This window comes from Lynx canadensis, chromosome B2 (assembly GCF_007474595.2).
Source record: "Lynx canadensis isolate LIC74 chromosome B2, mLynCan4.pri.v2, whole genome shotgun sequence".
Lineage (NCBI taxonomy): Eukaryota > Metazoa > Chordata > Mammalia > Carnivora > Felidae > Lynx > Lynx canadensis.
Window position 1 is genome coordinate 37,401,461 of NC_044307.1, and position 21,730 is coordinate 37,423,190.

General features: G+C 40.6%; 1 protein-coding gene across 2 annotated transcripts in view; it reads right to left on the reverse strand.

Moving 5' to 3' along the window:
- BTBD9 (BTB domain containing 9) overlaps positions 1-1,043 on the reverse strand; it is a 414,698-nt gene extending 413,655 nt beyond the window's left edge. Inside the window, exon 1 of one of the 2 annotated variants that reach the window (XM_030315420.1) lies at positions 925-1,043. The gene's annotated coding sequence lies outside the window, so the exon portion shown is untranslated. Of the gene's footprint in view, positions 1-677; positions 761-924 lie in introns of those variants that run through there. The other variant, XM_030315421.1, reaches the window with a different exon arrangement.
- Positions 1,044-21,730: the final 20,687 nt, after the last annotated feature.

The following is a 21,730-nucleotide window of genomic DNA, read 5'->3' on the forward strand; positions in this document are numbered from 1 at the left end:
ATGATTTGCTACACCTTCACACTCAGGCTTGTCTGTCCACCAACATTTTCCAGCCCACACGTTGAACAGAATCTGTATTTTGTGCCTAGGAAATAGGACGTCTGTACTTCTATTAAGGAAAATAAAAAACAGTGCCTCCATACTTTTTTTGGCCCTAGTAATGACAGAAACACAACAGGTTCTGAGAAATAAAACAGCTGATTTGAGTCCAGAGGGAAGTGAGAATTTAGGATGGATATCTGCCCCCTGGCCTTAAAATCTGTAGCAACGTGACAGAATGCCCAGGGCAAAGTTGTATGCGTGCATTACGCACGTGCACACACATGTGAAGTTGGAAACTCCAGGCAACAGGTTAGCTGCCCCCTATCAGTACTGACAATCGCCTTCCCCAGGTCGTGGGTGTGTCTGACGCCGCACGCAGGCACTGATTCACAACTCTCTCCATAACAACCGGCTCCTCCTCGGAGCCCAGCCAGGGCAGGGGCGAGGAAGGCCCCAGCAGTGCCAAACTTTCCGAATCCCAGCCCTACTACGTCCCCGGTTCCACCTCCTCTCCATCCCGGTCAACCTCGTCTCAAGCAGGCTGCGAGGCTGTTCTGGGAACCCGGGCTTCTCCTGATTCCGACTCCTCTGTCGGGGAGCCTGGCAAAGCCACCTCGACGCCCCCAGACACCTACTTCCCACTACACCTTCCGGGAACACACAGTCTCCGTCGGCACCTCGCTGCCGCTTCCCGGAGCGCCAGCGCCTAGGAACTGACCCTCGCCAGCCCCCGTCCCCTCTCCTTCCCCGCCCCCGGAAAAAGCGGCAGAGGGGCGTGGAGCGGCGCGCGCGGGTACTGTGGGGGTGCGCGTCTCCGCGCCCCGGGCCCGCGCAGCAGGTGCGGCCAGGCCCCACCTCCCCTGCGAGGTCCCGGCTACTCACCCCAACGATGTTTCTCTGCGACCTAGCCGCCCGCACGGACGCCTCTTCCGCCTGCTCCGCACCCCCCTTATAGCCACCGCCCCCTCGGCCGCTGCCGTCGCCGCCGTCCTCGCCGCCGCCGCCGCCGCCGCGGCGCGCGTCCGCCTTCACGCACACCGCCGTGGCCGCGCACGCGCCTCTGCGCGCTGGCGTCACTTAGCAACCGGTCGGCGGCGGGCGGGATCTGAGGGTTTAGGGCTCGGATGTGGCCTTTGGTGGGTTTTGCGCCGTTTCCCCACCCGCCCGACCCGTCGCCCTCCTGAGTTGGGGGCCCCAGGGTGTGGCTGCCCTGCCGGCACCTGGCTCCGGGTAAGCACGTCACCATACGTCACTGTGTGGTGTCACCGATCGCGTCACGGCAGATGGGAAGGTCCCCGTCGCGAGGTTCCAGGGCGCCTGTGGCGGAAAGAGCAGCTGCCTTGTCCAGACTGGCGCGGATCCTATGGGCTACTTCTGCAAAGTGCAGGAAGGTTATACAAAAGTGGGACCAAAGGGGGCTGAGGGTGCGGTTAACGCGGAAGACTGCTGAGTGACACTCGTTAACCCAGCAACAGGGTGTGATGGATCGAGCCTTGAATTCCCGTTTCCTGCCTAACGGTACCCATCCTGCCTACATTGAGGAATTGTGAAGCTAAGATAAAATACTGTATGCGGAGGTTCTTTGTAAAGTATAAAGCCTATTAGACTTTAAAATATTTTTGTTAGAAGGCAGTCGGGCAGGAGCAGATGAGAGCATGGACTTTGGAGTCAGAAACGTAACTTTAAGTCTGATCCTGGCTGATGTTGGATAGTCAGTTTTGCTTGACGCTTGGGCAAACTGGGGTGCCAGGGTTTGGAGACTAACCAAAAAGGACATAATTTCAGGCAAAAGGTGTTTTATGAGCAAAGGTATGGAAGTGAAAAATGGACAGGAAAGAGGTTAAGTCTTGAGGCAGAGGGGCCAGTATTGAGGCCATTGCTGTATTCCAGTTAAGCGATAAGAGTCTTAACAAAGGTATTGGCAGTAGGAATGTAGGGAAAGGAATAGATGTGAGTGCTATTAAGGTGGTAGAATTGACAGTACTGAGTGGGAGGTTGGGGGATACGTGAGTAGACCAAGTTTCTAGTATGGGTGCCATACTAGATGGTGGAACCATTCCCATTTCACAAGATGGGAAGAAAAATGAGTACAAAGTCTCTGTACTAAGTTAATAGATAGTGGTGTTGACAGCCTCGGAGGATGATCAGATTTGTGGGATGAGATGATGATGAGTTCAAATATAGATATATTTGTTGGGGAAACACTCTCCACTCATGATGTCTCTTTTCCATCTGGAGTGAATCTATTAAAATAACACTCCTGGCCTCTCACTGCACCTGCCCCAGCTCACTCCTCCCTGGAGCAGTAACTTTCTGATGGTGATTATAAAAGGAAAAACTAGGGGCACCTGGGTGGCTCAGTAAATTAAGTGGTTAAGCTAAGTGGTTAAGCACCTGACTGTTGGTTTCAGCTCAGGTCATGACCTCACAGTTTGTAGGTTCAAGCCCCATATCGGGCAGGGTGCAATGCCCTGGTGTTCTCCTGTTCTGGAAGACCAGGACCTGGGGTGGGGTTGAGGGTGCCCGGTCCAGGACTACAAAGTTAGTAAACCTATTTAATTTCAGAGTTTGGCATTATGAAGCTTGCTCTCCACAGGCAATATTCAGTACCAACTTTGCCAGTTGTATCATACAGAGTAATGGCCCCCCCAAGATGTTCATGCCCTAATCTCCAGAATCTGAATATGCTCCCTCCCCTCCATGGCAAAAGGGACTTTGCAAGGTGTGATTAAGTTAAGAATCTTGAGATGGAGAGATTATCTTCGATTATCTGTCTGGGCTTTGAGGCAGGAAGGTCAGAATCAGGGATAGAGATATGATGAAGGAAACCAAGGTCAGAGAGAAAGAGAGATTTGAAGACTCTGCACTGCTCGCACTGAAGATGGAGCCAAGGAATGCAGACAGCTCTGCAAGCCAGAAAAGGCAAGGGAATGGATTCTTCCTTAGAACGCAGAAAGAACGCAGCTCTGCCGATACCTCAATTTTAGAGGAGTTCTGATCTCCAGAACTCTAAGGTAGTAAATTTGTGTTCTTTACTAAGTTTGTGGTATTTGTTACAACAGGAATAGGAAACTAATAGTCAGTAGTAAAGATGATGGTTGGTCTTCTGCCACATTCTCCTTTATCTGAAAAAGAAGGGTGCAAGTTTCTCAGGTTCCCTCAAAGACTGCTGAGTTGTAACTGTGACTTGATGGAGGGAACCTCCATATCCGGAGGAAAACATCCAATAAGCAGTTGAATTACACAGATCTATGAATGAGGAGAGAAGTTGAGTCAAAATAAAATAGATTTAGAGGACGTTAACTTGTAATTGGTAATTTAAGTCCTAGGTATGGATGAGATCAATCAGGAGAAAATCTAGAAGAAACAATAAAAAGGACCAAGGAATACAGTCCCAGGAAGCACTGACTTTAAAGGGGAATGACAATGGGGGGTGGGGGAGATGGGAAAGTGGGTGATGGGCATTGAGGAGGGCACTTGTTGGGATGAGCACTGGGTGTTGTATGGAAACCAATTTGACAATAAATTATATTTAATATAAATAAAGAAAGAAAGAAATAAAGGGGAATGACAGATGAACAGAAGCCCACAAAGAAGTCTGAGGAACAATGGCCAGAGAGATAAAAGAGCTAGGTGAGCATAATGCCTCAAAAGCCAAGGTTGGAAGGAATTGCCAGATGGAGATGGGGTCATCAGAGTCAGAGATTACAAACAGGTTAAGTATATCAATGGCTGAAAAGCACTGACTAGATTTAGCAACACAAAAGGGATTGGTGACCAATAATAATGGCTTTAGTAAAGTAGTGGATATAGACATCAAATGACTGGGGTCTGAAAGGCAGGTCAGTATAGTGGATTGGCCTTCGGACTGGTTGATGGGAGTTTGAGACTCTAGTCTTGCTTGGTTCTGGCAGTTAACTAGCTGGATAACCTTGGGCAAATCACTGAACTCTTCCAGGCTTTGGTTTTCTCCTGTACCGAAGGAGAGATCAGGCTGAGCCTATGATTTTCACATAAATTCCTAGATAATCCCCCCCCCCAACTTTATATTAGACTCATTTGCTTGTAACAGCACACTTCAAATCCTACTTAGATTATTTCACCAAACATTGAGTGTCAGTATATTTATATACTAGCTTCTCTCCAGGTGGACATGACCCAGTTATCTGAGAAGCTCACAATTTTGGAAGGGAGATAAACACATAACGATATAACTAATTGCTGTAGTTCTTTTTAAAACAAAGCAAGGTACAAATTGAATGAACTCTTAACTGTAACACAGTACACTATGTGCTGTAGTAGAAATCTGTATGAAGTGACATGGAGTATGTATAAAGTGATACAGATAAGGGAGTAACTGATTTTGTCTAATTGAAATCAAGGTATTTACCTACTCTCTCAGATAGGCACAGCGTACCTCAAAGGTGGATGTAACTGTACCAAGACATTTCCCACGGTGATTAAAAAAAATGAGAGCTCTGCTAAGCCAATGCTGATCATTTAACATTCCATTTAGGTAGTTTTGTTGTGATCTGAAAGATTATTCATGTACAGCTACTTCCCAGCTAAGAACACTGTTTAACTGGAAAAAATGGACATACATAATAGTTGAATGCAAGAAGAATTTTTTTACTTTTCTACCAAATCCCAGAAGAAACAGCTATTTGTTATATTTCCATGCTCTATTACATTTGCTCATCTAATTCTCGTGTATTATCTCATTTAATTTTGCAAACATCAGCTTTATTGTATCAACAACTGACATTATATCTCCGTTGTAGCAGGTCAGGATACAAAGTTTAAGTAATCTGATCAAGGTCATACTAACAACAGTTAAGTAGTACACTAAGATTTGGACCCAGCACAGGCATCTTCCTTCCAGGAAACCTTCCCTCAGGCTCTTGGTTTAAGTGCCCTTCCTCTGTACTATTACATCATGTGCACACCTTTATTTTAGCATTTACTGTAATTACGATGATGCTTGCTCTGTGCCAGTATTAATCACAATACTATAAATCAGGAAATATTTTTCCTGATTTTCACACAATTAATAACTGATGGGGCCAGGATTCAGCCCTAGGCAGTGAGGGTCTAGAGTCCATGCTTTTAACCTCCAGGCTGCTACCTTTATACCAAGCACCCCTGCTAACATGGAGGAATTCTAGACGATATAGTTTCCAGAACTCATCAATGCAGTTACTGTAGGACTGTTGTTTGTGTGTGATATTGCTTTGTATTCCTTATTAAATGAACACAAGAGAATTTTTTCTCAGGCCAGATGTCATGAAACACTTGGCTATACTTGAGTAACTGATATGTTTTCTCTGTATAGGCAATGTGAATTATATAACTGGCTGTTGTCTCCTTTCACTTTGACTGCCTAGAAGTTCCAAGTAAATTTGTGCCTCAGCTTTAGTAACTGCGTTGGCCTGCATATCTGTATTCTGTTGGTTTGAAATTTTTCAAACTAAAAAGTTGGGGGAAAAATAATCTGAACTCTTCTTTATTTTACAAATTTTTGACAGTGTACATTTATAATTACAAATTTAAAAAAGCAAATAAAAGCATGCTTTCATCAAATGATTTCTCAGACTTTACTCTGTGGACAAGAACTAGTTTCAAGTTAAATTCCATGAGTTCAATACAGAATCCTAGTTCCTAGGAAACCAGGATTTCTGCATTTCTTGTAAGTCCAGATGAATAGAATTTGTGTTCAGATATATCAGAAGATATTTCAAGTAGAAGCAAGTTGTGGCCCTCCTTGTTTTTAACCTGTAGCTAAGTAATTTGAAACCACTTTCAATCTACCATGGATTCTTTTGACGTATGCTACCTTGCTTTAGAGATAGGAAGTTGATTATCTTCCTTAATGCTGATATTTTATTGTAATGATCTTTAATATACAGTTGATTTTGTGGTTTACCATTGGCTGAAAGAATGGATAAAGATCACCTGTCCTAAAATTAAAAGTATTATTTTGGTACATGTTCTCAAGTTTAATTGGCTTCGATCCAGTAACTTAACACCAGATTCATTTCTTTATTTAAGGGTATATTTTACAAGTAATTCCTGCAGGTAGATTTACTGGATAATCACTTCGCTAAAAGTCATTCATTTCAGGGGAGCATTCAGATTTTTCTATAGCCAACGTGAACAACTGATAATTTCTTCTTTGAAGATTTTTCAATCCAAATCTTCATTTTCCAACAGGGCATTCAAATGCCTCAGGGATGAGTGAGCGCTGTACTCTTCACACGACAGATTGTTGCCAAGTCGTGATAGGAGCATCCAGGGTTGCCAGACTTGAAATCTATTGATCTCTAAGTATTGGTAACTAACATGAATTTTGTCGAAACAAAACAAACAAAACAGTATGTGAGTTTGCAGACCCTCTGCTCAATTGGGTAGAACTTTATGGACTTAAATACTTACTAATTTTTCTTATTTTTGACAAGTTGTTTTTAAAGGAAAATCCTGGGTTCCCTCCAGTTTGTCACTCTGTTCACCACTTTGTAGAGAGAAGTGTTTCTATGTAGGTGAGAATCTCATTGGGACTTATTCTTCACAAAAGGCTGTCAACGATCTGCTATTTGCATTACTGAATTCTAAATATGAATTAGCCTTCAGTCAACTACAGAATATTAGCTGGTTCATTAGAAAATTACATACCTGGGGCGCCTGGGTGGCGCAGTCGGTTAAGCGTCCGACTTCAGCCAGGTCACGATCTCACGGTCTGTGAGTTCGAGGCCCACGTCGGGCTCTGGGCTGATGGCTCAGAGCCTGGAGCCTGTTTCCAATTCTGTGTCTCCCTCTCTCTCTGCCCCTCCCCCGTTCACGCTCTGTCTCTCTCTGTCCCAAAAAAAAATAAATAAATGTTGAAAAAAAAATTAAAAAAAAAAAAAAAGAAAATTACATACCTGATTGTATTATCCTGAGCTCATACACACATAAACCTTCCTCACCACCTACCAGGAGCCTTTTAATGACTTGTTTTTGAATATTGTGTCTTCAGCATACATTAAGGGATTCTAGAAGAGACAGCTCCACAGAGCCCACTAGTGCGTTTACTGTAGAGTTTTTGTGCATTCAGTCATTTTATGTTTCTCATGGAAAATCCCATGAGAGAATTTTTTTTCAGAGCCAAGTGTCATGAAATGCTTGGCTATCCTTAAATAACTGAATATGTCTTCCTTACAGACAAGTAGATTATATAATTGGATGTGTTTCCCTTTTCACTTTGGCCATGATGAAGCTCTGAGTCAAGTTTCAGTTCAGCTTTAGTGCCTGAATAGGAACCTGTGGCCTGCCTATCTGCATTCTAATTTGTTTCCTGGTCCTAACCTACTTAAATTTGGGTTTTCTATTGCTCAGACTTATTTATAATTTTCCACATGCTATGTGTAATTGCACTAGCCACCTCAATTGATTGTGGGAAAATGTAGAGAAATGAATGATAAACATTTAATGATGACTACCTTAAAGGTAGCCGCTTACCCTTCAAGCAGGAGTTGAAACTTAAGTTTCTTCCATGCCGATAACAATGTCTTGTTTATAAGGTCTCTAGGGTTTCACTTCAGCTAAATAAAGCTAGGAATACGATTATTTTCAAAGAAGTTTTAATGTCATTGCAAATCTTTACCATGTCATTCTTTTAATTTTGCTTTTTCCTTCTGATAGAGGTAGATAAAGTAATGATTGGCAAACATAAGTAGGAAACTTCAAATCCCTAATTCTCCAACCAAATAATTTCTCAGAACCTCTCAGTATATTCTTTTAGTAAGCCAGAATTTTTGTAATCTAATCTAAATCATATTCTTGGTTTAAATTCCTTTCTACCATGTATTAGTGATCTGATTTGTATTCACTGATATATGTATTTGCACATATATGCTTTAACTGAAGGTACATGGAAAATCTGAAAGCAGAATTCATCATTGTCTTAATACATCTTTTATGTTGGTTAATTTAAAGGTAGAAAGGCAATTGAATACCCCATAACAATTAGGCATTGTCATCAGACAATAATGTGTCTATGATGTAATATTTTAATCTTGTAATTATCCTGAGAATAGGACAATAAGGCTTCTTTGAAAGTGTAAGTTAAGAAATAACAAGTGTTGGTGAGGATGTGGAGAAAAGGGAACACTTATGCACTGTTGGCAGGAATGTAAGTCAGGGCAGCCACTGTGGAAAACAGTATGGAGCTTCCTCAAAAGATTAAAAATGGAACTACCATATGATCCAGCAATTCCACTTCTGGGTATATATCTGAAGAAAACAAAAACACTAATATAAAAACATATATGTGCTCCTATGCTCATTGAACTATTCTTTAAAACAACCCAGATACGGAAATAAAGTGTCCAACAGATGAATGGATAAGGATAATGTGGTATATATGAACAATAGATATTATTCGACCATAAAAAAGAATGAAATATTGCCATTTGCAATAACTTGGATGAGCCTTGAGGGCATTATAGTAAATAAGTCAGACAGAAAAACAAACGCCATATGATCTAACTTAAATGTGGAATCTAAAACAATAACAACAACAAAACCAAGCTCAAACGTACAGAGAACAGATTTGTAGTTACCAGAGGCAGAGGATGGAGAGTGGATGAAATGGATGAAGGGAGTCAGAAGGTACAAACTTCTTATAAAATAAGCCATGGAGATGGAATATACAGCATGGTGGCTGTAGTTAGTAATATGGTATTGCATATGTGAAAATTGCTTAGAGAGGAGATCTTAAAATTCCTCATCAGAAGAAAAACAAAGAGTGTAAGGTAAACAGTTACAGTATACCACAGATTTTGTAATCCTGTTTTGTCATTTCTTAACATACCAGGAACCTCAAAAAATTGAAATAGCGCAGACCTGTTTCCTGTTTCAGTTTTTATTCACAGGTTACCATGTACCAGGCACAGAGGGTGCCTAAAGGACTAATAGCCTAAAACTGCGCTGTCCAGTATGGTAGCCTCTAGCCACATGTAACCTTTTACATTTAATTAAATTAGAAATTTGGTTCCTCAGTAATACTAGTCACATTGCAAGGGCTCAATAACCACATGTGGCTATAGGCTGGACAGTGCATGTGTAGAACACTTCTATCATTGTACAAAATTCTATTGGAGAGTGCCAGTCTAAAAGTCTCATAGGAATTTCAGTCTCATAGGAATTAAGAAAGGTCATGTGTTAAGTGTGTGTAAGAATGACCTGGGGCAGGGCATCTGGGTGGCTTAGTCAGTTAAGCATCCAACTTCAGCTCAGGTCATGATCTCGTGGTTCACGAGTTCGAGCCCCAGGCTCTGTGCTGACAGCTCAAAGCCTGGAGCCTGCTTCACATTCTAGGTCTATCTCTCACTCTGCCCCTCCCTTGCTCTCTCCTCTCTCTTGCTCGCTCTCCCTCTCAAAAATAAACAAAAAAAGAGTGATCTGGGGCATGTCGCGTCCCACTGCCAAAGATTTAAAAAAAAATTTTTTTTAAGTTTATTTATTTTGAGAGAGACAAAGAGAGGGAGCAGAGGGGGGCAGAAAGAGAGGGAGAGAGAGAATCCCAAGCAGACTCCGTGCTGTCAGCGTGGAGCCCAATGTGAGGCTGAAACTCACAAACTGTTAGATCATGACCTGGGCCGAAACCAAGAGTCGGATGCATAACCGATTGAGCCACCCAGACACTCCTAAGAGATTCTGATTAATGGATATTGTGAGAGTCTTTCTTTTTTTTTTTTTTTTTTTTTTTTAACGTTTATTTATTTTTGGGACAGAGAGAGACAGCGCATGAACGGGGGAGGGGCAGAGAGAGAGGGAGACACAGAATCGGAAACAGGCTCCAGGCTCTGAGCCATCAGCCCAGAGCCCGACGCGGGGCTCGAACTCACGGACCGCGAGATCGTGACCTGGCTGAAGTCGGACGCTTAACCGACTGCGCCACCCAGGCGCCCCTGTGAGAGTCTTTCTTAACAATACCTCCGGATGATTTGATACAGAAGGTATGCATATTTCATTGAGAAAAATCAATTTAGGGTCAATGGGAATAGCCCAATGGAGGGATTCTGTATTTCCTACCTAAATGACATCTGGGTGCTTAAGCCAATTTAAATTTGATTAGGAGCCGGGCACGTGGGTGGCTCAGTCAGTTGAGTGTCTGACTTCAATCTAGATCATGATCTCATGGTTTGTGGGTTCAAGCCCAGCATTGGGCTCTGTGCTGACAGCTCGGAGCCTGGAGCCTGCCTCGGGTTCTGTGTCTCTCTCTCTCTCTCTGCCCCTCCCCTCCTCATGCTTTGTCTCTCTCTCTGTCTCTCAAAAATAAATAGACGAAAAAAAATTTTTTTTGATTTGGTTAGGAGAGATAAGAGTGCTGGAACTAGGGGCGCCTGGGTGGCGCAGTCGGTTAAGCGTCCGACTTCAGCCAGGTCACGATCTCGCGGTCCGGGAGTTCGAGCCCCGCGTCAGGCTCTGGGCTGATGGCCCAGAGCCTGGAGCCTGTTTCCGATTCTGTGTCTCCCTCTCTCTCTGCTCCTCCCCCGTTCATGCTCTGTCTCTCTCTGTCCCAAAAATAAATAAACGTTGAAAAAAAAAAATTAAAAAAAAAAAAAAGAGTGCTGGAACTATATTCATACCTTGAGAGTTAATGGAGCATTGTATACCCATTATGTGTCTAGAGACATATCAAAGATTATTATAAATATCTTTAATTTTCATGTTCTCTTCAGAGTCATTGGAGGCGTGTCTGTCCCTTGTCTTTTCCAGCTTCTGGTGGCAGCCATCATTCCTTGGCTTGTCGCCACATCACTCCAATCTCTACTGTCACTGTCAGATTGTCTTATTCTCTTCTGTGTCAAATATCCCTCTGACTCTTTCTTACAAGGACCCTTATGATTGCATTTAGGGCCCACCCAGATAATCCAGGATAACCTCCTCATCTCAAGATCCCCAATTTAGCCACATATACAATGACCATTTTTCCATATAACGTACCACTCATGGGCCCCAGAGATTAGGACCTGGTTATTTCAGGGAGCCATTATTCAGCCAACTGCAACACATTTATACTTACTTTTATGGACTTAGAGAATGGTGTTGAAGTACAGGTATACACCAACTTTTTAATGTAAATTTCTTCAAGATAACTGTTATTGGAGGAGGAGAGGGCAACTATTCACTTTTTTTCTATATACTTTGTTTGGCTAGCTAAAGATAATAAAGTAGACAAACTTTAAAAGGGAGAAAGAAGAGCAAAACTTTCAGCTAAATGCAAACAAAAAGAAAGCAGAGGTGGCAATATTAAGTTCACATATAATGCAATTCAAAATCAACAGCATTACACAGAGAAAGAAAGGATATTTTGTATGATAAAAGCCCAAGAAGTGAAGATCTGTTATAAATCTTTATGTATCAAACACTATAGTAGCAAACTATATAAGGCAAAAACTTTTCAAAAATTTACTTAGGGGACTTTAATATGTGTTTCTCAGAATTCAATGCACCAAGTAGACAAATAAGAGGAAGAGGAGGGGGAAGAAGAAAAAGAGGAAGGAGGAGGGGGAGGAGATAGCAGTGGCTGTGGAGGTTACTTAAATTCTCAGTGACTTTGATCTAGCAGTTGTAAATAGAACTTAGTAGCCCATAACAGAAGATACATACTGTTCACGAGTGTCAAGCATATGTTTGTTCACAAAGAAAATTATAGTAAATTTCAAAAGGAAGGAGTGATACAGTTCTCATTCACTAGCCACAATGCAGTAAATGACATCTAACATCAAAAGCTGTACTATGTGACCAAAACAGTTCTGAGGAAAAGGAAAAACTAGTATTTTTATTTTTCTAATTTTCATTTTAACAATTACCTCTTAATTTTTTTTTATTCCACTTTAGTTACCATACAGTGTTAAGTTACTTTCAGGTGTACAATATAGTGATTGGACAACTATACATTACTCAGTGCTGATCGTTAAGTGCACTCTTAATCCCCCTTCACCTATTTCATCCATCCCCCACCCATCTCCTCTCTGCTGACCAGTTTGTTCTCTGTAGTTTAGAGTCTGTTTTCTGGTTTTTCTCTTTTTTTCTTTGTTCATTTGTTTTTTAAATTCCACATGAACGAACTCACATGGTATTTGTCTTTCCCTGATTTATGTCACTTAGCATCATACTATCCACATTGTTGCATATGGCAAGATTTCATTCTTTCTATAGCTGAGTAATCTTTCACTATATATGTGTGTGTGTGTGTGTGTGTATACACATATATAGAGATATATACAGATATATATACACACACATATATATCACATCTTCTTTATCCATTCATCTATCAATGGACACAGGCTGCTTCTGTAATTCGGCTAGTGTAAATAATGCTGCAGTAGACATAGGGGTGCATATATCTTTTCAAATTTGTGTTTCCATATTCTTTGGGCAAATACCCAGTAGTGGAATAACTGGATCATAGGGTAATTCTATATTTAATTTTTTGAGGAAACCCCATACAGTTTTCCACAGTGGCTGCACCAGTTTGCATTCCCACCAACAGTGCAAGAGGGTTCCCCTTTCTCCACATCCTCGCCAAAACCTGTTTTCTTGTGTTTTTTATTTTAGCCGTTCTGACAGGTGTGAGATGACATCTTATTCTGGTTTTGATTTGCATTTCCCTCATTAGTGTTGTTGAACATGTTTTCATGTGTCTGTTGGCCATCTGTATGTCTTTGGAAAAATGTCCATGTCTTCTGCTCATTTTTTAATTGGATTATTTGGTTTTTTGGGTGTTGAGTTGTGTAAGTATATATTTTGGCTACTAACCCTTTGCCAGATAGGTCATTTGCAAAGTATCTTCTATTCAGTAGGTTATCTTTTACTTTGTTGACTGTTTCCTTTGCAGAAGCTTTTTATTTTGATGTAGTCCCAACAGTTTATTTTTGCTTTTGTTTCCCTTGCTTCAGGAAACATATCTAGAAAAATGTTGCTATACTCCATGTCAGAGAAACTACTGCCTGTGCTGCCTGTGCTGGATTTTTATGGTTTCAAGTCTCACATTTAGGTCCTTGATTCATTTTGAGCTTATTTTTGTGTATGGTGTAAGAAAGTGGTCCAGTTTCATTCTTTTGCATGTAGCTCTCCATTTTCCCCAATACCATTTGTTGAACATTCTTTTTCCCATTGCATATTCTTGCCTCGTTTGTCATAGATTAATTGACCATATTATCATGGGTTTATTTCTGGGCTCTCTGTTCTGTTGTTCTATGTGTTATTTTTGTGCTAGTACCATACTGTTTTTATTACTACAGCTTTGTGGTATATCTTGATCTGGGATTCTAATGCCTCCAGTTTTGTTCTTTTTTTAAGCCTGCTTTCACTATTTGGGGTCTCTTGTTCCATACAAATTTTAGGATTATTTGTTCGAGTTCTGTGTAAAATGCTGTTGATATTTTGATAGGGATTCCATTAAATCTCTGGATTGCTTTGGGTAGCATTGGCATTTTAACAGTGTTTTTCCAATCCATGAACATGGAACATCTCTCCATTTGCTTGTATCATCAGGAAAAACTAATCTTTTTAAATGCACTTTTCAGATTTTAAAGTAGTATTGATAAGTAATCATTCCACTTAAGAAATTAGAAAATAAAACAAGATAAACTAAGAAATTTGGGGGATAATGATAAAGAAGTGTGCCAGGTATTGTCAGAAAAATTCTGTGTAACAAGCAGTCACAAAAATCTCAGTAGCATACAATAAGCACTTATTTCTTGCTTGTGCAGATCAGCTAAGGTCACTCTGTTTCAGGCTCTTGGACACCTGGGATGGCTCTGCTCCATGCATCCCATGCTGGGCTCTAGGCTAGAAGGGCAGTGGCTGCCTGGAGCATATTTTTCTCATGGTGATGGCAGCCAAAGGGTCCATTTTACAGCAAAAGAGGTGTAGCAGTGGACACATGGCCACAGAACTTACTAGATCTATCACGTACTGCACCAACAGAGTGGTTCTGAACTTCCTACTTAAATGGCATGTGGATGCCTGAGCCAGTTCAAATTTGATATGGAGAGATAAGAAGCTGCTGGTATGAGAGTGTGATGAGAAGCTCTTCTGAAGGTGTAGCTGAGGTGTCCACTTGGAGATATAAGCCTGCAATGATGAGACGCCATCTGCCAGGGCACATTATATACCCTCAAGCAAGTATCATTATTAGTATTGTACACCCAGTAGGCATTATATGGGTTCAGGAACCAGTGGATAGAACTGTAAGCAGCCCCTGCCTGCCACCATTGCTTGGCTATTCACTTGGGGCATTTGTGCTTCCTATCCCTACAGATCTCGGCCCTGCTTGTTTGGAGGTTCTTGCTCCCAAATCCGGGGAACACTGAGTTAAGGGTGGATTCTTCTAACAAGTCCTTCAGGTGTTATAACTTGCCACTAATAGCCCCAAGTAGGATAGCTATTATTGCTTTTAAACCTACTTTACTCCTGATAGTTTGCTTTGCTGTTGTGCTGTAGTTGTTTTGTGCAGTTTGCCTCCACAAATTATAACATTCACAGAACAGGATCCCTGTCTTATACTTCCAGCCTTCTGGTTCTATGAAAACACTTAATATTATTGATTGTGTGCTCCCAGTCATGCTGAGCACACTACAATAATAAAATAATAATTGGATATAAATCTGTTAAGGATTTATATGAGATTTATAAATCCTACAAGGATTTATATCCTATTATTCATGTGACATGATGTTTTAAAACGTTAACTTTTCTCCCAACATTTCTGTGACCCATGGCCCTTCTTCACTCAGGCGGCTAGAACACAGGCCTTAGGAATGTTACAAAAGGAAAAAAGCCTTTGACTTTCAAAAATATAAGCCTTTATGCTGTGAGTTGTGAGGAGACAGGTCAAGAGGGAGAGTTCTGAGACCTGGTGAATCCCCAAGAAGAGGCCGTGCCTTCCTCTGCGCCTGTGGGTTAAGGTAAAGGGAAATCAGAGTCCTGAGACAGAGTATCTTCAGATCTGAATGGAAAAGGGCCCTTTTTTTGGCTTCCAAGGTAGAAACCTGGACGTCAGCAAGATCCCTGAAGAAATGGTGTGAGAGATATCTAATAGGTAGGACCATATGTAAACCTCATGAGTTAGGTTCCCCATGGAAACATCCCCTTGTGATGTAGGAGCTGCAGAACCATCCAGTGCTCCCTCGGTAAATGTTGCAGAGGAGAACCCCTAGCCCCAAAGATTTCCCTGACAGCATGGAAATAGCGGAATGGAAATAGCTGACATAACATGGAAATAGCAGAATAAAATCACAAGGGAGGGAACAGACCTGAAAGAGCCTCGGCAATAAGAATGAATGATGGACTAACAGCAAGCCACATTAGATCTATAACAAAGGACCAAACAGGACACTTGACATTTTAGCAAATGCCAATAGAATGGGTCTCCTGTGGAAGATCAGATGCTCACATTCCCCCAACCTTCTAGACATTACAGGAACTTAAGATTTTACCTCAGAGAACAGCAGCAGGAGAGATCCTGAATTTATTGAGATTCATTTTCTACCTAACCCCCTCAGAAAATGGGGCCTTTAAACTGTGTGCAATAGGAATAAAAATTCATATTCTTACACCTCTGAGTTTGTAGATTAGATATGAATCCCTTATATTCATTGCTACAAATAATGAGTGTTTTACTATATTTATAACAATGGGAGAAAAAATTCATATTTTTGGAAATATACTTCTCCGAGATCAGTGGCTTTAAAAAGGAGTCTGTACAACAGTGCTTCTCAAACTATTGTGCACACTAATTGCCTGGAGATCCTTTGAAAATAAAGCTTCTCATTCAGTAGGTCTCAAGTGAAGCCTGAAGATCTTAATTTTTAACTAGCCCTCCAGTGATGCTGATGCTGCTGATACAGGGACTACCCTTGGGAGTAGTGAGGCTGTTCAATATACTGGTAAGATGATTACAATATGTTGGTCCTCCAAATATATTGACTAGCACTTTCTCAAATAAACACAGGTGACATTCATGCTCGAAGTGTGCCATTGACTTGAGGTCCAATTTTGGACTACAGTTTTTTGTTTTGTTTTTTAAATTTTTTTATGTTTATTTTTTTATTTATTTTGAGAGAGAGAAGAGAGAGAATGGGGGGTGGGAGGGGCAGAGAGAGAGGGAGAGAAAGAATCCCAAGCAGGATTTACGCTCAGCGTGCAGAGCCTACCACAGGGCTCAATCCCAGTCATGACATCATGACCTGAGCCGAAATCAAGAGTCACACACTTAACTGACTGAGCCACCCAGGTGCCCCTGGACTACAGTATAAAATAAAATAAAAAATGAATATAAAAAACAAAGTTCTTACAGAATCAGTCAGCTAAGAGCAGACAATATAGATAAAAATACAATGCTTACTAACTTCCTTCATGGATTATCACTTGTTTCAACTTTTTTTTTTTATATTTATTTTTGAGAGAGAGAGAGACAGACAGAGTGTGAGCAAGGAAGAAACAGAGAGAGAGAGGGAGACATAGAATCAGAAGCAGGCTCCAAGCTCTGAGCTGTCAGCACAGAGCCCAATGAGGGGCTCAAACTCATTAACCATGAGATCATGATCTGAGCCAAAGTCAGATGCCCAACTGACTGAGCCACCCAGGCGCCCCACTTGTTTCAACTTTTAAAAAATTAAACATTCTTTCTAAATGTTAAAAGAAATTTTGAATCTCACTGAATTGAACTTTCTCATCTAGAATGTTGTCTTTTTAACTTAATATAACTTACTATAAAAGCATGTCATAATTTTTAATATGTCACCATCCTGAACAGAAGTTTAAGTAGCAGACAAAAACATGTTAAAATACCTTTGTATTCAAAAGGTGAAAAAAATCAAATGTTAGCAAATCAAACAATATTTCTCATTCTTTTCCAGATTATAAAAATGATGCTTATTTAAAAAAATTTTTTTTAATTTTACATTTATTTATTTTTGAGAAAGAGTGAGACAAAGCGTGAGAGGGGGAGGGGCAGAGAGAGAAGGAGACACAGAATCTGAAGCAGGCTCCAGGCTCTGAGCTGTCAGCACAGAGCCTGACGTGGGTCTCAAACCCACAAACTGTGAGATCGTGACCTGAGCCGAAGTCGGACACTCAACTGACTGAGCCACCCAGGTGCCCCAATACTTGCTTATTTTAGAGAATTTAGAAAATACAGAAAAATATAAGGACAGAAATAAAATCACTGATAATCTCAGCAGCCAGGGATAATCACAATTTGATACATTTCCTTCTGGTCATTTCTTTGTGTACTTGTTTTCTTTTAAAACCAAATCAAGAAAAGTAATGTACATAAGTTCACATATTGCCTTTTCATTTAGTGTATCTCATGAGTATCTTTCTATATCTTTAAATGTCTGTTTAAAACACAATGTGTTGAAATAGATAATATTCTGTCACATGAGGATGCTATGATAGTTAACTATTTCCCCATTTTTGGACAGTTAAGTTTCTAAGTTTTTGCTATTATGAATAATGATGGAAGCAATAAATAGGATATAATTTTAAAACTAAACTGATTATTTTCTAGGAAATAGAACTCCCAGAATATCACAATAACACTGGATAAAAGGATCCAAACATTTAGAAAAAAAATGTAATGTTTATTTTTGAGAGAGAGAGAGAAAGAGACAGAGAGACAGAACATAAGCAGGGGAGGGGAGAGAGAGAAGGAGACACAGAATCTGAAGCAGGCTCTAGGCTGTGAGCTGTCAGCACAGAGCCGGATGCAGGGCTTGAACTCACAAACCACAAGAACATGACCTGAGCCGAAGTCGGACGCTTAACCGACTGAGCCACCAGGATCTGAACATTTTAAAGTCTTTAATGACTCTTGAAACCTAATGCAAAATTGATGTGTCAATAGTTTGGATTAAGTCTATGAAAGTGCCTGTTTCGTTACGAGTACAACAGTCCTAGGTATTGCCATTTAAAAAAAAAATCTCCTGTAATCTTTGCTAATATTGATAGGACTCAAATCGATGCATTTACAGTAAAAATCCTCTTAACCAGTTTCCACTTCACTGATTATTGCTTTGATTTGACTTACCATTTCCTCAGTAAAGAACTGATGCCCTGGCGGGCTGAATAACTATAAGCAGTTGGTCACTCTCTTGGACACCTGCACACTTCCACTTACCTGATGAGTTGTGTGCTTATCAAGTCAGTCGTGACCACTGACAGATCACATGTTCAAGACAGTTATTCTTGTAGTTAAGTATATAATTTAATGAAATATATAAAACAATAAAATGAGTTTATGTACAAGGAAAGCTGAACATCCTGAAGAACTCTCAAAGACAGCTAAAATAACTTGCTCCTGAATTAGAGGCAAAAAAACATGTGAATAAGGAGAAAAGCATGAAACTATGGATTCTGAACTCAGATTCCTTTGTAAATGCTTTAAGTTCACACTCCACTTTAAAGAAACTAGATTTTAGATCTTAGGCCAGTGGTTCTCCACAGGGCATTACTGACCCCTAGGGGTAGTTTTGGAAACTCGTGGGGCATTTTCGGTTGGGTTTCACAACTGGTTCTTACTGGACAAGGGATAGGGAGGGCTGTGAGACATCCTGTAAAGGCCTGCACAACTTTGAAAAATCTCACCGAGTATTCATACAGGTAAAAAGCTTGCTTTTCCCTTCAAGGAAGTGGGCTTCACATACTGATTTCCTTCCATGGAGCACAGAGTGGAAAGAGGGTGGGTGGAAATTGACTTCACAGTGAAGAAACAACAAAAGCTACCTCAGCCAAGTGATCAGATTAATAGCAACATTGATACATCGTGTTGATAATGTGCACCCTTGATCAGATGTGCTGAGGACACTTTATAGGCTTTCTCCTAAAAACCCATAATCCCAGTTTCATTATGAGAAAAAATTCATATTAATAAAATTGCAACTGAGAAACACTCTGACTAGTTAGCACTCCTCAAAACTATCAAAATTCTCAAAAACAAGGAAAGTGTGAAAAGCCATCACATCCTACTGGAGTCTAAGGAGACACAACAACTATATGTAATATGGTATCCTGGATAGGATCCTGTAACAAAGAAAAGTAGCTGAAAACTAAGGAAATGTGAATAAAGTGTAGACTTCGGTTCATTAGTGGTGACAAAGGTACCATACTAATGTAAGATTTTAAAAATAAAGGAAACTGGGTATGGGGTATATGGGACTGTGCTATCTTTGCAACATTTCTATAAATCTAAAACTATTCTAAAATTTCTAAAAATGTAAAGTACAAATTTGCAACCAGTAGGTAAGTCCTGCACAGGATAGTGCTGATAGGCAACTATTATATTATAACCTTCAAAGTGGCTAAGAGACTAGATCCTAATGGTTCCCACCACAAAAAAAGAAATATTTATGTGACATGATAGAGGAGTTAGCTAGCTCTAGCAATCATACTACAATATATAAATGTATCAAATATGCACCTTAAACTTACACACTATATCAATATTACTTCAATAAAAAAATTATAAACCCACCTTTTTATTATCTGAGCCTAGAACTCCTATTTTATTTGTTACTTATATAATTTTAATATTCGCTAGGGACAAACTTTGCTACCTACAGAAGGAATACTATTCTTTTATTCAAAACTTCAGCAAGAATTTGATCACCATTGTGGAAAATGACATTTTTAACAGTAACATTATTCATGTTCTTTGGCCAATAACACATACTTGTTATCCTCATTACATACATACGTAAACTTACAACTCTTTATAAATCATGAATTCGGTCTTTATTTTAAAATATCCAGGGGCGCCTGGGTGGCTCAGTCGGTTGAGCGTCCGACTTTGGCTCAGGTCATGATCTCGCAGTCTGTGGGTTCGAGCCCCGCATCGGGCTCTGTGCTGACAGCTCAGAACCTGGAGCCTGCTTCTGATTTTGTGTCTCCCTCTCTCTCTGCCCCTCCCCTGCTCATGCTCTGTCTCTCTCTCTGTCAAAAATAAATATTAAAAAAAAAATTTATAAAATATCTAATAGTGTTGGGCACCTGGGTGGCTCATTTGGTTAAGCAGCTGCTTCAGTTCGGGTCATAATCTCACGGTTCGTGGGTTCGAGCCCCACATTGGGCTCTGCACACACACAGTGGAGCCTGCTTTGGATTCTCTCTCTCCTCTCTCTGTCCCTCCCCAACTCATGCTTTCTCTCTCAAAAATAAACTGAAAAAAGATAATAAAATAAAATATCTAATAGGGTTAACAGTACTTGAGTGAGCAGTTTTACTTTTTCACACCTAAGAGGAAGCACCTGACTACTTCATTGTTTTCTAGTGTAGTAGTATCTGGGCATTTGTATGTTAAAATTCATGTTGTATTACAAATTGGTTTCACTTTTCCTTTATATTACAATAGAGTCACTGGACTGACCATTTCTGGAATTGTGTATAGGTAAATTATATGTGAATTTCATTTTAGGATAGTGGGTGTGATCGATGTTATAAATGTTCCCACGTAATAATAAAAAGAGTCTGCTAAGTCTGATATGGTTGAGAACTACAATCTCAGACCAGGCTTTTCAAGGGCAGGAAATGTCTGATTTCTTACAGGTCCTCAACATTTAGTTTCACCCTGTTGCAGTTTCTGTTTATGCTACTCAGAAGCCCTTATTTGCTCCTCCACATTGTGGAAGTCTCAGTTTTGACCCAGTGCCCATCCTCAGGTGGGCAAGTAAATATGATCCATCTAAGCCAGAGAGGCCATTCCCTTTGTCAGTGATTAAAAACAGGCAAGTGATCCAGATGTAGTCAAGACATGAGGGGAATGCTGAGGAGCTTTGGCAAAGGCTTTAAAGTCATTAAAGACACAGGAGGAACGAAAGTCATTTTCTTTTACTGGACATTGTTGGATTATACTGGACACCTGGAATCGTGGTAGGCATGCGCCTTTGATCATGAGTATTAGTAGCCCAGAAAGAAAATGCTGAGAATGTCAGTTTGGGAAGGGTGGAAGGAAACCAGCGATCTTGATATTTCTGAACCCTCTATCAACCCATTTTTAGAACCTCTGAAGTGCTTGACATCTGATAGTGTTGGGTCTTTTCTTATTGCCAGCAGCAAGCATCCTTACTAATATAACCCTCTTCACAAGCAGTTGTGTTGCTAAGGAGTATTTATACACACTGTAAGCATCCTGCTCAGAATGCTATGTAGGGAAGCTACAGTAATTCTCTCTCAGGCATCAGCACCTACTTCAAACCACTGTATTATAACTGAGTCCCAGGCTTAGCTGTGAAGGACTCACATGAGACTGATTTTACATTGACAGCTACACAGTCTTGTGGTCCAATTGTGGAAAACAAGAAAACTTGTGCTCTACATCACTATTTCATATCACCACTTTTAAGTAAGTTAATTGGGAAATCGCTGAATTGTCCCAATCCCTCACCTGGTGATCCAATATACATCTTCTCAATGCGTACAGAGATGAATTAAGGAATACACAAGGGCTGTCTTTTGGCAAGTTTTACTCAGCAAGTAGAGCAAGCTTCTTTCCATAGAAACAAGGTTTAAATGACTGATTTGTAAATCTAGTCACCCTCCCATTTGATAATTCTAGTACCTAACATGTGACATTGGTCTTCGTTGGTTCCCACAAGTCACCCTTTGATAGTTGGTCCTTCTTCTTTTGTACTTTTCC